Source organism: Procambarus clarkii, chromosome 91, assembly GCF_040958095.1.
Source record: "Procambarus clarkii isolate CNS0578487 chromosome 91, FALCON_Pclarkii_2.0, whole genome shotgun sequence".
Taxonomy (NCBI): Eukaryota; Metazoa; Arthropoda; class Malacostraca; order Decapoda; family Cambaridae; genus Procambarus; species Procambarus clarkii.
The window spans coordinates 2,448,877-2,467,946 of record NC_091240.1 but is presented as its reverse complement, the minus strand read 5'-3'; the positions used below and the strand labels follow the sequence as shown (position 1 = coordinate 2,467,946).

At 39.2% G+C, this 19,070-nt stretch overlaps 2 long non-coding RNA genes across 2 annotated transcripts; one reads left to right on the top strand and one right to left on the bottom strand.

Annotated features, from left to right (window-relative positions):
- Window positions 1-230: 230 nt before the first annotated feature.
- On the top strand, window positions 231-1,624 carry LOC138359458 (uncharacterized). The gene is made up of 2 exons (XR_011225938.1): window positions 231-921; window positions 1,483-1,624. It is a non-coding gene; the product is annotated as an uncharacterized lncRNA (long non-coding RNA).
- LOC138359457 (uncharacterized) lies at window positions 1,452-17,363 on the bottom strand. Its single transcript, XR_011225937.1, has 5 exons — window positions 17,349-17,363; window positions 15,492-15,903; window positions 12,403-12,565; window positions 11,058-11,156; window positions 1,452-1,550 (listed from the first exon to the last, which is right to left on the bottom strand). It is a non-coding gene; the product is annotated as an uncharacterized lncRNA (long non-coding RNA).
- Window positions 17,364-19,070: the final 1,707 nt, after the last annotated feature.

Here is a 19,070-nt window from a genome sequence, read left to right as displayed (position 1 = left end):
ATGGGTATAGGGTGCATAATATAAGAACTAAACTAACTCCATTGATAGGGTTAGAGATTTGTTAAACATATAGTTCAGGGATTTATTGAACAATCAACCACATAAGGTGATTGTAGTGTTTTTAAAATGCTAGGCTAAGCTACATACGTAAATACATAAATACACAGATTTACGTATGCCCTACATAAAGTGTTCGATGTGTCTTTTACATAGTGTCATTAACGATCTTAAACAGCATAGTTGAGGGTGTTTTATTAATAATTTTAATGAAATATAAATCTTGTTTAGTTAACATTAAATGTTTGTTAAATACGCTTTAATCTATAAATGTATAACACTGTTAAGGGTAATCATGAGTCAAAGTTAATGGCAGGAAAAGTTTTGTTCTAAGTGATGGTATTTTTCCCTTGAAAGTAAAAAAAAATATTCAATGTTTACTTTAGCTTGGTTTTAAATTTATATAGTTTTCCAGAATGTGGTTTGGAAAGTCCAGAAGTCCCTCTGTCAGTTGGAAGAGTTAAACAGAATCAGGCGAGTTGTAGTAAAGGTTAATCTGAATAGATTTGCATAAAAGTAAAAAAAATAGTATTAACTTAAACAATATAGCATTGGCTAAAGATAAATGTAAATTGCCATTGAAGTGCAGTTTTGGATAGTTTCTCAAATGACATTTACTGAAACTTGGCAAATTGATTCCATATATATTTATATTGCTAAATTAGATCTTTACTACTAGAATATGTAGGAAAGGTAAATTCCTTAAAGAAATTTTTTCCATCTGAATTTGTAAAGTAAAGCAAGATTGGCTTTAAATCTGAAATTAATTTGTTGAAATATTTTTTCAGGTGAAAGTGATTATGATGCATGGACTGGCTTGGAGTGAGGCTCCTTTACTCTGCAAAAGGAAATCTACAAAAGTGGGTGAGTTTGAATTTGATGTTTTAGCTATATCAATGACCTAATCTTAATTCTCTTATCTAGTCCATTTATAGGTGTGTAACCATGTCCTACTGTTACAACCCACAGGGATTGATGCAGTTTGTACTGATCCTACCCCATTTCATAAAAGGGGACCAGGCAGTCCTGCAGATTTTCCTGGCATGGCTTTTTCAGAGCTTTGCTCTACTACCCATCTAATAGATGGACTAGATTTGCTTAGGTTTAGGGACCCTTAACAATGGTTACATTGTTAATTCTCACACAGCTTGTTTGCTGAATGGGTGGATGCATCTAAAACTTTAGTGCCTGGCATGCATTGTACAGTGCTTTGAGAAAAGCATATGTACAATGTGTTGATGGCACTAAAGTGGTGGATGTAATGCACCCATTCAGGGAACAAGCTCTGCACTAAAACCAGAGTAAGGGATAGGCCTTGCTGAGCCTATCTTAAAAGATAGGAAGTTAGGATTTTTGGGGCTTCTTATTAGGCATTGGTGATAATAAAAGTAGTGTCCCTGTTTAATGTTTATTTTTCATTTACAGGTGATTGTCTCTGGAGTTGTCTTGGCCTTTTGGATCTTCTGTTCATCTAGGAGCATCTGGCCCACAACCTGAAACAGTAATAAATATTAGATGTTATAAATACTATATGTAAAACTTATTAAATAAACCAATTTTAATGAAACTACTTTATATACTTTATCCTGAAATTATGCTGGAAATTATTGTTTACTACTATTGATGCAATGTTTAAACATGTGAAATTTTTTTACTTTGAAAATAAATACTTTAAAATTTACACCTATTTGTAACTTGTTACATAGGTGCATGCAAAATGCATTGAAAAGATGTAAAAGTGGACTACCTATTCAATTTACATAAACTAACAAATATTGCAAATTAGTCTGAAATATTGAAGTGGAAGAAACTTCAGTCAATATTTTAGTTTTTATATTTGAAAGAATTTAAAGCTATGCAACACCTAAGCTTTGTACAAATTATGATTAAATTAACTAAAGATCATTGTTAAATTTACAAGACATTAGAAAAGTGACACTGAAGCATCTATACAACATGGTTTTCACAAAGTCTTTGGTAACTTAAATTTAATCAAAGCTCTTAAATGATTTGTCTGCCAAACTTCAGATATTCTGAAATATTTTACCTATATTAAAACCATCATTGTTTGAAAGGGGCAAAACAGATTACTGTCAATTAGTTTGACCTAACATCTGCAAGGTCCTGAAGGAATGGAATTTTTTTTTTTTTTTGTAAAACTGTTTGCTAAAAACAAACCCTGCCTAATGAACCTGCTCATTTTTTTTAGAAATGGTAATTGCAACATTACCAAAGACCATTGTTTTAATAGCCAAAGTACCAAATGAAAGACCAAGAAGCAACAAACAGGTACATGGTAGAAAGGACAAAAGAATGGTTACGAGGACCCTTTAACAAATGAAAGAAATGACTGGGAAAAATGCTGTCATACCACAAGGGGTCTTAACCCTTGTCATTTACATCACTGACATTAATCTAAATATTACCAACCACAAAAATTGCTGATAACATGTTATTAAAAAAATAAAGAATATAATATTGAGGCCTTAATGCAGATCTCTAACTCTACAAATAGTAACAAGACTGGCAATTTCTTAAAACAAACAAATCCAAGACCTTGCACGTGAGCCAGAACAATCCATATCACAACTACCACATTAAAATGAAACAACAATGAAGGTAAGGTAATTACCAAAAGAAGGCACCAAAGTGCGAAATAATCAGAGGGCGCTAAATATCACCAAGAATGCCAATACGAGAACAAAAACGCACAAGGCGAACGATATCAAAAGTATCCGATTCACCTAGAATTCTATTGAGGGACAAGTGACTGCGAGGGACGGTCGGAAAGCAAGACACACGCTCGTCCTGGAAGTCAGGACATTCAACAAGGATATGCACAACTGTTAGAGGGACAACGCAATTCGGACAATAAGCAGCAGGGCGGCGCTCCATTAAGTGACCGTGGGTTAAGCGGGTATGACCAACCCACAGCCGTGCCAAAGCAGTGTCCCACCGCCGGTTACGGTGGTAGGAGGAAGGCCACGGGGACACACTAAGTTTGAGAGTATGCAGCTTGTTACCAACCACAGAGGACCAACAACCCTGCCAACAGGGAAGAATGAATAACAGGATAAAAGTTGGAATAAGGAATACCTTTATGGGAGATGGGACAAGAACGGATAGCTTCCTTAGCGGCAGCATCCGCACGCTCATTGAAACACCAATATGGCTGGGAACCCAGCAAAACTGTACTGATTTAAATTTACTAGAAATAAGAAACAGCCAATGTTGAATCTCAATGACCACCGGATGGACAGGATTAAAGGACCCTAGAGCCATGAGGGCACTACGAGAATCAACTACAACCACAAAGGTTGTGGTTGTAGTTGATTCTCTATCCGCTCCCCAAGAAGTATGGGACAAAACCTTAAGGAGGTTAAGGGCCTTAGAGCATTCAACTCGGAGGCAAGAGATAAGGCTGACCAAGACAAACGAGTGTCAAACACTAACCCCAAAAGCTTCGCGGAATCCCTGTACACAATGAGATGACCATAAAGCAACAACAATGAAGTAAAGGTCCTTTCAGTAAGAATCTATCATTCACTGAAAGTTGCTGCAGTTAAAAATAAAAGAAAATACAAGTCCCTAGAAATAAACAAGCAACCATTTTGACTAAGGAAAAGAAGGTAGTTATTCTACTGTATAAATCTAAGTATTCACTTAGATCAGGGGTCTCCAAACTATGGCCCGCGGGCCACATCCGGCCTGCCACATAATTTCATCCGGCCCTCCAAACAAATCCCTGTGTGGTGGCCTTGAAAAAATAATTATGGTACGAATGGCATCGCAGAATTATTCAAAGCTGGGGCTGCTGACTGGTGGCGCTCAACCCGAGTCAGTTTTCCTCTCTCTCGATAGTGTGACGCACAGATACTAATACTGGTAGGTATGTGTTGTGCATTACAACCAATCAGTTGTGTATAACTGTATATTGTGGGGATGGAGGGCGAGTGGGGCTTCGCTGCTTCCGTTTCAGGGAGCACAAACACTGTACAATATTCTTTTCTCTGTACTTTGACAATGCCTTTATCTTAGTTATACAAAATAGCAATAATACTATTGTAGCCAAAAATATTGCATGTTTAAAATAGTTAAAATGATAACCATTAAGTTTATCAACGAAAGCTGTTGCCATAATATTTACCACTTTATAATAATATGCTATGCTTTTTAACACCACATACAAGCTGTTTTTTTCCTGTAGAATTTATTTCATTTATTTTACCCTTATGTTTTCAGATATGGAAAAGATAAAGAAAAGAAAAGTGGACATTGAGTGCCGTCGGTTCAATGATGAATGGAAGATAAAGTACTTTTTTGTGATAGCAAATGATAAAGCTTTATGCATAATATGTAGAGACAGTGTTGCTGTTCTGAAGGAATACAATATTCGTCGGCACTATGAATCTAAACGTGGCTCAAGTTATTCTCACATCACAGGAGCAGAACGCACTAAAAAGTTTGAATCATTTCAGCACAGTCTGCATTCTCAACAAGCTGTTTTCAGTAAGAAAAAATCTGAAAATGAAACTTCAACTAGAGCCAGTTACAAAGTTGCCTATGTGTTGGCTAAAAAAGGAAAACCTTTCACTGATGGTAGTATCATAAAAGAGTGTATAGTGGAAGCAGCAGGAGAGGTATGTCCAGAAAAAGTAAACCTCTTCAAAATGATAAGTCTTGGGTCAAATACTGTTGCTCGTAGAATTGAAGATTTAGGAGGCGACATAATTCGGCAAATAAAGGAAAAAAACAAAAAGATTTTGTTGGTATTCTCTTGCGTTGGATGAATCAACTGATGTGTGTGATACTTCTCAGCTCTTAGTATTCATTCGTGGTGTTGATAGTGAATTTAATGTGAACCAAGAATTAGCATCAGTTCACAGCATGCACACCACAACAACTGGAGAGGACATTTTCAATGAACTAAGTAAAACTATGACAGAATATAACCTGGAATGGAAACAAGTGCAGTGTGTGACAATTGATGGAGGAAAGAATATGTCTGGGACAAAGAAGGGTTTGGTTGGGCAAATTACAACAGCTTGTGAGGTTGGAGGCTCAAAACCCATTTTTCTGCATTGCCTTATCCATCAACAAGCATTGTGCCTAAAATATGTTGATATGTCTTGTGTCATGAAACCTGTTGTTTCTGTGGTTAATTTCATTAGATCTCATGCACTCAACCATCGCCAGTTCCGTGATTTCTTGAAAGAAATTGATGCGGAGTTTGTTAACTTGCCTTATTATACAGCAGTTAGATGGCTTAGTTGTGGAAAGGTTTTGCTGCATTTCTTTGAGCTCAGATTAGAAATTGATTTATTTCTCACAGAGAAAAATAACCCTCAGCCATTATTATCAGAATGTGAATGGATTTGGAAATTGGCATTTTTTGCAGATATGACAGGTCATATGAATAACTTGAATCTGAAATTGCAAGGCAAAACAAATTTGATCAGTGACTACTTTGTTCATGTCAAGGCATTCAGAGCAAAACTTGCACTACTTGAAGGCCAGGTGAAGGTTAAGAATTTTGCTCATTTTCCATGTTGTGAAAAATTTCATGCAGGAAGTAAAGTTGAATTTCCTTTTTCATTTGCAAATGAAATAATTTCAGATTTGAAAAAACAGTTTCAGAAGCGATTTGCTGACCTTGATGCCAAAGCAAATGAAATCAGGCTCTTTCATAATCCATTTGACTGCAATGCTGAAAATCTTCCAACTCAATTTCAAATGGAAATTATTGATCTCCAGGCAGATGACAGACTGAAAGATAAGTATAGAGAAGGAAATCTGATTGAGTTTTATAAATGCCTGCAGCCAGATCAGTTTCCAAATTCGATAAAGTTTGCTTGTAGTTTTGTGTCCATTTTTGGTTCAACATACTTGTGTGAACAAACTTTTTCCAAAATGAAGTATGTGAAATCTAACTATCGAGCAAATTTGTCTGATGATCACTTGAAATCAATTCTTACAATTGGCTCATCTAATCTGGAACCTGATTTTAATGAAATTTTGAAGTCAAAACAACAGTATCATTCGTCACACTAATTTGGTTGCATAAAACTAAAGGCAGGAATCTATTTAGTTTACCCTGATTTTTTCCAAAAAGATATGTTTGAATTTTTCCATGTTTATACTTTAATATTTGAGGAAATTAAATTACTGGCACTGATTTGTTTTTTGTTTTTTTTCATTTTTTATTCCTCCGGCCCGCATAAATATGGGAAATATATAATGTGGCGCTTACATTGAAAAGTTTGGAGACCCCTGACTTAGATAACTGTATCCAAGCATAGAGGTTCCCCCCCCCCCTTCCCTTTCAGAAAAACATCTACTTTCGAAAAAGTTTAACATTGCCCAACAAAAATGATTCCAGAACTAAATTGCCTAATACCAGGAACAACTGAGAGCCATGACAAACACTGCAACCCTCTCCTACCCCCAAGTCTTATGCTATTTATGATCCAAGGTAATTTGACATACTATACTGTACTTCCTACAGACGAGTCTAGTGAGAGGGTGATCTCCTGGCGATTAAATTGAAGCACGATACAGGTGTCAACGAACATCAGTCAGCCCACTTGTCAGCACAGTGGATAACTAATGACATCATAATCTGCAGTGTTGTATGCCTCCCTGTGGCCATTTAAATCAATAAAACACAGGGTTGTGGCAATGTTTACAGCATAAGGCAAGGTATAGAGGAATCCTGGAATGCCATGTAATGTGTAGTCCTTGAATGTGCTTTAGGCAACCAAATTGAATAACAACATTTCTGGTGTTCGGCTATATAATCCGAGTTTCTCATTCGGTATGATGTTTTAAACCTAAATAGGAATTCACTTTAAAGGTCAATTTATTTGCAAAGTGCTAACCAGATTCCAAATTACTGAGCTCTGAAAATACTACAAGGCAAGTTTAACCGAATGAGTGTTTGCCTATCCATACCCCCATGAGGTATGTGACAACACTGAATAAAGAAAGGGTCTTTGAGCATTCACCGTGCAGGTATTAATATAATTGTACAATGGTGCTTGGTGGATGATATTTCCTATTAAAACTCATTGGACAACTGTTTGTATTAGACATTTTAAACCTACAAATGGTAGCCCTAGATATCGCACTACAGTATTAATTACAAGATGAACAATGTAAAATCAATACCACAACAGCAAAGGATGACAATGGCTTTTCAACAACCGACAAACACACAGGTCTAACACCAGCCATCCCGAGAGAGGACGTCCCAAGCATGTACACCCCACAACTTTACATCACCTTTGCTACCTCACGCGAGCACGCAACAGCATGAGGATGCCATACTCCCAAACCAACTCCATGCACTTTGAGGCTTTAACAACTCAACATTTAAAAAGTTGATTTAAAAAATCAAACACCTGAATTTTTCCCAAATTAAATTTACTAGGGAAATGCACACCAAGCCATGAAACTTACAATGAAGATGAACAAACTACACACAACTGTCACCAAACTTCCACATACCACCCCCCTCTCACTCCTGCCCTCCCTCCTTAGGTGCTCTGATTGGCTGAGCACCTCAGCCACCACCACTCGCCTCTTGTTGTGAGAGCCTAGAGCATGTTTGGTTGCACTTTAAAAGTTCCCGAGTGTACTCGCCTAATTGTGAGTACCGCCTGCCCGGTTCACCATTTTGTTTTTCAATCTACCTCAATTTACCCCTTTACAGTCAAATATTATGCAAAATTCTGTTTAAGACTTGTCCCTTCTTAACTTAAATAACTGCTTTGGCCATCTGCAATCTTTCTAGGTGGGTAAAAATGACTCTTGAGGCCAGAAAGGACTTATCACACGGCGATCATAACAATACGGTACACACACAAAATCACAACCTGATATACACCGAGCAGAAAATCCACTGGAGCTGTGATGCGACGTAAACCCTTGCCCAAGGCACTGGCAGCTGCATACTCTACCACAGTATATTACTGACTTTGTAAAAGTCTTACAACCGGATTTCCCCATAAATCACAGCAAGTTTTGAGGCCCCTCCTTGAGTCAACGTCTTACGTAAGACCTACAAGCACTCAGGTGAAGGCTGAAGAAGCAGTTCAACACCATACGCCCCAACTTCAAATACACAGTTGAGAGGCGGGACCAAAACGTGATTTTCTGTGTGTGCCTGAAGTTGGGGCATACGGTCTTGCTTCACCCTTCACTTTACCCTTCACCGGCGTACTTCAGGGGTTTTATTTAATACTTGGACTGGCTTCAGTAGGGCCTCCAGAATTTCTGTGGCTTCACAAGTGTCACGTGAATCCCCTGCATAGCAGTGGAACTGCCTTTTCCCTTCACCTTCAATACCTCTGCACTGGAAGTATTATACATCTACACCAGCCCAGAAGAGTCATCAGTCCTGCCACCTCTCCATACCCCCCAGGGCCTGGCACGGCCTGGTACGACTCAGAGGCAAGCCGGGCGCCACTGCTAACTGGCAGTTTGTCCCCACAAACAAGCAGTTAGCCGCCTTCAACTGACAGTGGTACAGCTCAACACAAAGGCACCGCCAGCCACAACGAGCATTTTGCTAGTTGACCGGATGTCCACCTCGTGTTGACACTGGATGAGTCATCACCGCCGGACTATATAAAGAGCGCTGCCTCCCTGGAGAGGCAATCTCTCCCTTAGTGCTCTAGGATCACCTTGGTGTCTCTAACCCGTCGTCCACTTCCAGCCAACGTCGTGTGACTGATGCCATGGTGGTATGGTAGCTGTCTTCAGAACACCAGTATATCTTCATACTTTTATTCATTGCTTATAGTTTATTTTTTGCATTTAAGGTCATACTAACTTGTTCACCTTTGCATTACATGATAGTCAAGTATTGTCATGTGTTATTTTTGTTCATTACTATTTCAGTAAATTGTTTAATTATTTATTTGATAATTTTCATTTGTTTCCACCTGCAACTTACACACTGCAAGGCCAATAGCAGCATTTCTTTCATTTATGTGAGGGAGAGCCATACCATCTTGGTTCAGTATAGCTGTGATACCATAACCCGTCACACAAGATATCCAGTTGTAAGACTTTTACCATCAGTGGTGGTAGAGTATGCAACTGGCAATGCCTTTGTTACAGGTTCGCTTCATCTCACAGCCCCAGTGGATTTTCTCACACATTTGAATACATGAAACAACTTTATTTGATACATTCCAAACCAAAGTACTGTACAGTACAGTAATTATCAAACCATCAAATGTGTGGGATAATCATAGTGCGCTAAATATCACTAACGTCGCCAATACAAGAACAAAAACGCATACGGCGAACAATATCAAAGGTATTGAATTTACCAAGAATTTTATCGAGGGACAATTGATCCCTCGATAAACAATTCCCGACAATGGTCGGGAAGCAAGACACGTAAGTCCTGGAAGTCAGGACATGTAGAGACAACGGTTTGGACAATAAGAAGCAGGGCAGCGCTCCATTAAGTGCCCGTGAGTTAAACGTGTATGACCAATATACAACCTCGCCAGAGCCGTTTCCCACCACCAACTACGGTGGTAGGAGGAAGGCCACGGGAACACACTACTCTTAAGAGCACGCAATTTGTTACCAGTAACCGAAGACCAACAACCCTGACAACGGGCAAGAATGGGGAAATGAATAACTGGGTAAAAGTCATAATAAGGAATACCTTTACGGGAGATGGGACAGATGCGGATAGCTTCCTTAGCGGCAGTGTCCGCACGCTCATTTAAGAACGCACCAATATGGGTGGGAATCCAGCGAAATTCCACTGTCTTAAATCTATTGGAGATAAGAAACAGCCAATGTTGAATTTCAACTACCAAAGGATGGACTGGATTAAAGGATTCTAGAGCCATGAGGGCACTGCAAGTGTCAACTACAAACACAGAGGAGGATTGACAGCGAGAAAAGAGTTGATGAAGAGCATAGAGAATAGCATAAAGTTCTGCCATGAAGATGCTAGTCTCCGGAGGCAGGAGACACAAAGGTGCAGTCAGGAAAAACAACAGAGTAGCCTACACCATCTGCAGACTTAAGACCCATTGGTGAAGACAGAAATAGAGTGGAAGTGTGAAGAAAAGTGTTCAAGGAAAAGGTGATTTAGAACTGTAGGAGGGGTAAAAGTTTTAGTCATGTGGGTCAAGGCTAACAGAATTTAGGAACGGGGACCCCTCCATAGGGGCAAAGATGGAATGACACGAGGGGAAATATTGGTAACACAAACTGAAAGAGCATTTTGTAAGAGAGACAACCGTACAGAAAGAGATAGGTGGTGAAGGGGAACAGGAACCACAGGATGGGTAAAGGTCAAGGCATGACATAAGCAAGAGTGAGGGTGCTGTAAGGACCGTGCAAGGTGGAGAAGACAGTAGCGATCATGGCGATCCTGTAGAAACAGGACGCCAGTTTCAACATACAGGCTTAGGGTAGGTGTCGAAGGAAAGGTACCAGAGCCGAGCCGTAACCCAGTATGATGCAGTGTGTCCGGATGGTGAAGGGTAGAAGGAGAAGCAGACGAGTAAACGGGGCCATAATCGAGTTTAGACAGAACGAGAGAGGAATGTAAAGAGAGGAGCAGTGTCGATTAGCTCCCCAAGAAGTATGGGACATGACCTAAAGTTAGTTAAGGGCCTTAGAGCATTCAACTCGGACGTAAAAAATATGGGGCGACAAAGACAAACGAGTGTCAAAGATTAGCCCTAAAAGCTTTAGCAGATTCTTTGTACAAAAGGGGATGACCCCTGTTACCTAACAGTAAATAGGTATCTGGGAGTTAGCTGTTACAGGCTGCTTCCTAGGGGCGTGCGTGTGTGGGAGAAAAAAAAATTTAGTAGTTAACCACTGAACTGCTCTGTCTCCAAATAACACCCTGGTGCACAAGAAATAAATTCTTTCCAAAAATTTTTTTTCTCTTCTTATATTGTTAAAATGCAGAGTCTGATCACGGGGAAACTAAACAAAAAATATTGTATGTGACTTACTTTAGCTGCGATGGAGCTGGGAAGTTGAGCAAATTATGGGCGCTGAGCGTTGGAGCGATGGGGGTCTGTCGGCCCCGCCACCCCGTGCGACGGCAGTTGCTGCGAATAAAATGTTGCGCAATTATTTTGAAGTTTCTCATTCATTTCTTCTTTTTTTTTGCTGTAATATTATTTAAAAGTGTGTAATTTGTGGAATTTATATAATTCAAAGTATAGAACATCGCTATGCTCAAAATTATGGGCCTCATATATGCGACATATTCTACAATCAAACAGTGTTTTTGCTGTTATTACACTATATACACACATTGTATATACCCATCTACGTATGTATTCACCATAACGATCCACTATGTTGGTATGGTGAGCCCAAAAAACATGAGTGAGCTGCCACACCCTGCCAGTCCTCCCTCCCTCCTCCAACACATTACTCGCCAACATTCCTCCTCCCAAAATACTGTTATTGTGTTTATTACACTATTTACACACGTTATGTATAAGTATGTACATGTTTTATTCATGTACATACGTACATACTTCCATCTCCTCACCTCTCTCTCTTGCCTACTTAATGCTCTTGCTTCCCTCATCTCATCACAATCGACTTTATAATGGTCCAGGACGGATCGAAATGTCGTCGTCTATTCAATTTCCAGTGTGTGGTTTGGTCAACAATGAAATCTTCATGCAAGATCTTATAAAGAAAACCCCTAGAACGAGTTTTGTAGATACGAAAGAGTTTAAGGTGAGTAGGGGATGGTTTGAGAAATTTTGAAAAAAGACGTGGTATTCATAGTGTTGTGAGGCATGGTGAGGGTGCCAGCTCAGACAAAGTAGGGGCTGAAAGATTTGTTCATGATTTTAAAGATTTTGTAGATACTGTATTGATGGATATATTCCACAACAAGTGTTTAATTGTGAGGAGACATAGCTATTCTGGAAAAAATTGCCGAAGAGGACATACATTACCCAAGAGGAGACGTCACTGCCCGGACACAAGCTAACTTGGGCTAACTTGTGTCAGGATAGGCTAACTCTTGTGCTGTGTGGCGATTTGAAAATTAAACCCTTGCTCGTGTATCATTCCGAAAATCCAAGAGTTTTAAAAAATATATGATGTGCAGAAAAACTGTGATGTGGAGTGGTTTGCCCTGCCACCAAAAAATATCTGCAAGAGAAAAGTTTGACACTCAAGGTCCTGCTTCTCGACAATGCTCCTGCTCATCCTCCAGACTTGGAGGATGCATTGTTGGGGCCACTTTTTTTTTTTTTAGGGATATTCCTACATGAGCCCTGAGTTTCTGGCTAATGTACCAATGACATGAAGGAGGAGTTTTCAACCTACCTTGTGTTAGGTGTGCAGAGGTCAATGGTTGAACATAATGTCAGGAGCAAAGGGGGGCCTTTGCCTCTTCGAACACAATTGCGACCATCTTCATCTCTTCGAACTATCCTAAATGCTCTCTTCACCTGTCTGACCAAATTGGGTGTCCAGACCACCTTTGAATCTGAAATTGTAAAATAAATAGCAATTTCAGAATATTCAGTCCATTTATACTAACAAAATTATACATACAGTACTGTAATTGAAATTTTACAGAATGATAAAGGCAATTTAGCAACTTTGTTAAAATGCACATGGGGGAAATACATGAAAATAGGTTAATATTGTTTGTAAGGTTGATGGGAAATGTTTATTACTTTTATGATTTAAAAGATGTATAGCCCTAATACTCCATCCTGGGTGCATTCCACCAGGTAATGACCACAGCAAAAGTTTTCCACGAGGCTCTATTGTCACACAAACTTTTCACATTTTCAAACTTGATTCATCTTTTCCCCCCCCCCCTCGTTCCAGGGGTTTTCTTTAAAAGGTCTTCATGCAAATGCCTTGGTTTCTCACAAATGATGGCCTCTGAAATGCTATCACCTGCTAACTCTTTGTTGTGTATCCAAATTAATAAAAACTTTTTAACATCCTCAAGTGTTTGTGTTCTTTGTTTCGGGATTGTTGATATGCCTTTTGCCACTTTAATGTTCATAATGTCCTTTTCTTAGCAAGTACAGTGCATATTGTTGACATAGATTTGTTGTACTGCCTAGCTAGTTCAACAACCCGTGCACCATTTTGATGTTTATGAATGCTCTCTTGTTTTTCCTCTATGGTCATTCTCACATGTGTTTTCTTGGCTTGAACCTTACCACTGGCTTTCTTGGGACTCATGGCAAGATATATCATAACAAATTTTATGTTCAAATAGCCAAAAATCCCAAAACAAATGTAATGCTTTACAAAGAATTCAGGCGCGATACTTACTAGGCAGGAGACACTGGTAAACTGAGGCGCGATCACCATGCCACCACGCGCTAGGTCAGCCCATACGTATATCAACAAACTCCTTTCCCGAGGCAAAGTTTGTAACCCGATTCAAATTTTTCGAAGAAATTAGGCTCGTAACCCGAAAAGTTCATAAATATTCATTCGTAAGTCGAGGTGTCACTATATATAACTAAAAAATTAAACTCAGGATTACTTTCAATCCCCACCCCGTTTGCTCTACTCCATTGCCACCTACCTTCACCCCCCTCTATGATGTACTCTTCCATAGACACCTACCTTTGCCCCCCTCCTCCCCTCTACTCCTCCATCATCACCTACCTTCACACCCCCTCCCTTCTCCTCCTCCATCGTCACCTTCCTTTCACCCTCCTCTATGATGTACTCTTCCATAGACACCAACGTTCACTGCATATAATGCTCCCCTCTACTCCTCCATCGTCACCTACTTTCACCCCCCCCCCTCCGCTCTACTCCTCCAGGGTCGCAGACAATTTCACGAGCGTGAGAACTACGAGTTCTCTAACTACTCTCACACTCCTACTCTCTCACCAGTGAGGGGGAGGGAAGGAGGGAGGAAATGAAGGAAGAAAGGTGGGGGAGAGAGAATAGGCAGGGGGGAGGAGGGCCTAGATACATTTCTTCCATATAGATAGGTAGACTGAGGGAGAGCTGCTTGCCAAGAGCCCTATCAGACAGGCTTCCTATTCCTCAACCCTCCCTAATATGCCACATCCTGGTCAGGACAACTTGCTCGAATGTTATTCTTGGTGTGACTCGAGAACTGACCTCGAGGCGGGGCATGGGCATGGATTATCTCCCTGGGGCACGCACCTCCCTGCCCCAGCTCTCTCTCTCTCACATAATCTATCAAGGGTCTAACATGAGGTCATTGTGCCTACCAGAAGCGTATATGTCCAAGGCTGGCCACCTGTCTGGACCATTCAAATGTATAAACACGTAATTAGTCTATTAAAATTATATATAATGCTACAATTATAAATTAATTTGTTCATGGTCATTCGTTTATCAGTATTTTAATATGAGGTATATATACGCATGTATGTATACGTTGACGTACACATATATGATTATGTGTATAGAATGATTATGATTATGTGTAATCATATATGATTATATCTAATGGAATGCATTAGTAAGTGATGTGGTGGAGGCTGACTCCATACACAGGTTCAAGTGTAGATATGATAGAGCCCAATAGGCTCAGAAACCTGTACACCTGTTGATTGACGGTTGAGAGGTGGAACTAAAGAGCCAGAGCTCAACCCCAGCAAGCACAATTAGGCGAGTATATGAATGAATGCACATGTACACTTTCAAATGAATTAAGATACCTTGAGATACACAATGACTTAGTTTAAATAGTTTAAACACATTATGGTACTGATTTTGACATGCTGATGTCTGGAAGGGAGAGGGGGTGTGGGGGGTTATTGTCTGAGGTGGAGGACCAGAGGAGGGGGTCAGTGGAAGGATGGTGGCTGGAGGGATGCCATTGTTCTAATGGTTATGAAAACAATTATTGATGGCAGGAATTCAGTGGGTGTGTACTTCACCCGCACCATCACCATACTGTGCCCTGCTACAACCCCCCCCCCCCCCCACTCCACCCATGCTGTGTGCGGCGTATTACACATTATGGGATAACCGACTGTCTGTCCATTCCTGTCTGCTCGTTATGCTGCCCTTCCTTTTGAAAATTGTCTGCTTTATCGACTTCCTTCAAGACCACACATTAGCCTCTTATCACGCCCTCTTACCACTCTCAGGGAGCCGGCTCTTCTATACAATAGTTACCACTCAGTCCCCAAGGTGAAAGTGTGTCCGGGCATATGACTTGTTACGTGTACTTATTTGCGATTCGTTTGGGCTGTCATGTGTGGTGATTAGTGTTGGGTAAGGCTAGGCCAGGTCAGGTCAGACTAGGCCAGGTCAGACTAGGCTAGGTAAGGCTAGGCCAGGTCAGGTCAGACTAGGCCAGGTCAGACTAGGCTAGGCCAGGTCAGGTCTGGCTAGGCCAGGTCAGGCCAGGCCAGGCTTGGCAGGGTGAGAGAAGTAAAGCGGCAGGTACTTACGTTTCCGAGAAAGTAGCGGCGGTAGTATATTGTTGATTTAGATTCGACGACATCCTGAAGCTAATTAGTGGCGGCCTCATCGCTCTCGAACTTCTTGTTGTTGTAGGGGATACGAGGCACACCCAATATCCCCCTTACATTGATCACATCGCACACTAATATTTTTACTATTTCCGACACCAGATTTGTCTGTTTCGTATATGTATAATTGTTCAATATTAAAACCACAATAGAATGCTCTAAGTACTTTCGTATATTAATACATCTTCAGAAGGAATGGTTCGCTCTGAAGATGTATTAATATAAGAAAGTACTAAAGGAAATTCCTGTTTCAATTCTTCCTTCGTGGTCTGACACTCTTATTATATATTGTATATACTGAATTATATATACTATGCTTATATAATATATACTGAAATATTGTTACATTTAACGGATGAAACAAAGTATATATCTGTATTTTTAATAAAATATAAAACATTAATATTTATCAACGTATCTCTGTGAATTACATAATTTATCAGTACTGTACAGCCTGTGATCTCCACCTGGCTGGCCACTGATACTTTATTTATTTATTTATTTATGCATTTACAAGAAGGTACATTGGGATTGTGAGGATACAAATATGGTAATTACAGTCTTGTAAAGCCACTAGCACGCGCAGCGTTTCGGACAGGTCCTTAATCTAAGAAAATTTTATTTATTTATTTATTTATTTATTTATTTATGCATATACAAGAATGTACATAAGGAATGTGAGGATACAATTATGGTAATTACAGTCTTGTAAAGCCACTAGCACGCGCAGCGTTTCGGGCAGGTCCTTAATCTAAGAAAATTTTAAGGAGGTAAATACTTGCAAAATTTATAGACAAAAAAATGATAACAGATTAATTACATGGAATGAAAAAAAAAGATGAGAGAAAATTATAGGTACAGTATAATATATTAAAGCACATAGGTAGCTAAGATTGATTGCAATGACAGCTTAAAATGGTAGTTGACAAAAATTGGTAGTCACAATACAGCATATGGCTAGCACATAAAAGAAGACAGCAATGAACACAATGATAAGGTTGTTTGATATTACATAAAAATTAGGAGATTGGGTACCAACTAGGTACAGAGCAAATTTAAAGCTCAGTGTAGGAAACTAAATAGATGAAGTTAGGTACTTTTTGGTTTTGCTTTTAAATAAGGCAAAAGTTTTACAGTTTTTCAATTCACTAGGGAATGAGTTCCATAGACTAGGTCCCTTAATTTGCATAGAGTGTTTACACAGATTAAGTTTGACCCTGGGGATATCAAAGAGATATTTATTTCTGGTGTGGTGAAAATGGGTCCTATTACATCTGTCCAGGGAGAGTTTCAGAGCATGGTTTGCATTTAAGAACAGGGTTTTGTAAATGTAGTTGACACAAGAGAATGTGTGGAGGGAGTTAATATTTAGCAAGTTTAGGGATTTAAACAAGGGAGCTGAGTGTTGTCTGAAAGCTGAGTTAGTTATCATTCTGATAGCAGATTTTTGCTGTGTGATGATGGGCTTAAGTTAATTAAGCAATATATCAGAGGGCGTGTAGGGTTCGGTGTTCAATGAACGAAAAGGACTGGATCACTGTGTACAGGAGGCTGATATGGCAGCAAACACTCTCCTGGCGACCATATTTCTTGGATAAGTCGCTCCACACAATTGTCGCTTGGACCGTCGACTTCCTATGGCGTCACCTCTCACATATTTACGTCTCATTTCGTTATGAAATTAGATTATTTCAGAGAAAAAATAGGTTTGATCATGTTCTACGTGTAGCACCAACATTATAGTAAGTAAATATACCATATTTCTTCATTACTTACGTAATGCTAATACGTTTTGGGTAGTTTTGGCCTGATTTGGGTGATTGGGGTAATTCTATGGACCGCTACTAACCTACTAACTACTTCCACTGAAACTAGGTCACTCCTAAATTTCTTTTCGTATTCATGTTTTTTGTTGATTGATTTAATTATGCCACTTGTGAGCCACGGGTTATTTTTTCTTTTATCAATTATCAGGTAGGACTGTATGTCCTCAGATTACTTACATAACCTATCAGAAACATAGGGGATCCCACTGGAAACTCGTCTCCACTTGGTCATCTTCCCACACTGTGCAACCCGTTCTCGCAAATTCGTAAAGTCAATATTGACTTATTAACTACGTGCATAGGTGATATACTAAACATAATAGATACCCTTAAAAAGATTCATAGAAAACACCGACCTTACCTAACCTTGTTAGTATCTTAAGATAAGCATCTTATTGCTTCGTAATTACAATTATTACTTAACCTATACCTATTATAGGTTAGGTAATAATTGTAATTACGAAGCTATAAGATGCTTATCTTAAGATACTAACAAGGTTAGGTAAGGTCGGTGTTTTCTATGAATCTTTTTAAGGGTATCTATTATGTTAAGTATGTCACCTATGCACATATTTAATAAGTCAATATTGACTTATTAAATTTGCGAGAACGGGTGTGTGGAGTGTTTTTTCTCATTGTATGGGACAAGCAAGCCTGCTGGGCTTACCGAGGTCCTATAGGACCCGATGACTCGCCTTTCTGAGCATACAACCTACAACAGTTGCCTAATTCCCAAGCACCTACCTATCCAATTTTATTTGAGAATCTACCTATTTGAGAATCCAATTTGGGAACATTCAACTGCAAGTCAGTTGTACTTGCAACACTTGCCTGGATGTGCTTGCAGGGATCAAACTTTATCTTTTAAGCCTTACATTTCCAGCTATTGATTGGTTAATATGTGACTGTTTCTACATGAAATTGATTCAGATTAAAGTTGCTTATAATGTCAGTTCATCAGCCATCCTTCTAAAATGATAGCATGTACCTATATAAAATATTTGGTAAAAATACCAGTACTGTATGTGCTGTTGGACCCCCAGAAAGTTCACATTTTGTATTATTGAATTAGCCCAATTGGCATTCTTTAAAATTGGAAATGTAACTAAAAGAAACTCATCTGACCCGTCCAAGCAATTCTCAGGCTAATATACACTTTGTCTTATATCTGTATATGTGTGGAAAATTCACAGAGAAATGTGAAAGGAAGTGAACGTTTCGGCCTGATTAAAGCCGTTGTCATCAGGCCGAAATGTTCACTTCCTTTCACATTTCTCTGTGGATTTTCCGCATAAAAATGATCAGTGTTTTGTGATCGTCAATTGCATCTGTATATGTATGTACAGGTACTTTCTATGTGCAATACTAGGCTTAAGAATGTTTAAGTTTGGTTTTTGCATTTTTCTCAGATTCTAGTAGTACAAGATAAACTTTTTTGGGTCTGTATATACAGGTACATTTACAATTTTAATTTTGGTACTATAATTTTAGGAGGGTGTGTTGCATTTCAGCAACATTTAGCCTATTCCATTCATGAGCTAATCTTTATAAAAACATGTTTCCTAATGTGTGTGACACATTTGTATTTCCATTAATCCCCTCTCAATCTACCATTACCCATTTTGAACATTGTTTCTTTGAGCACTTTGTCAATTTTCCTCAGAATCTTATA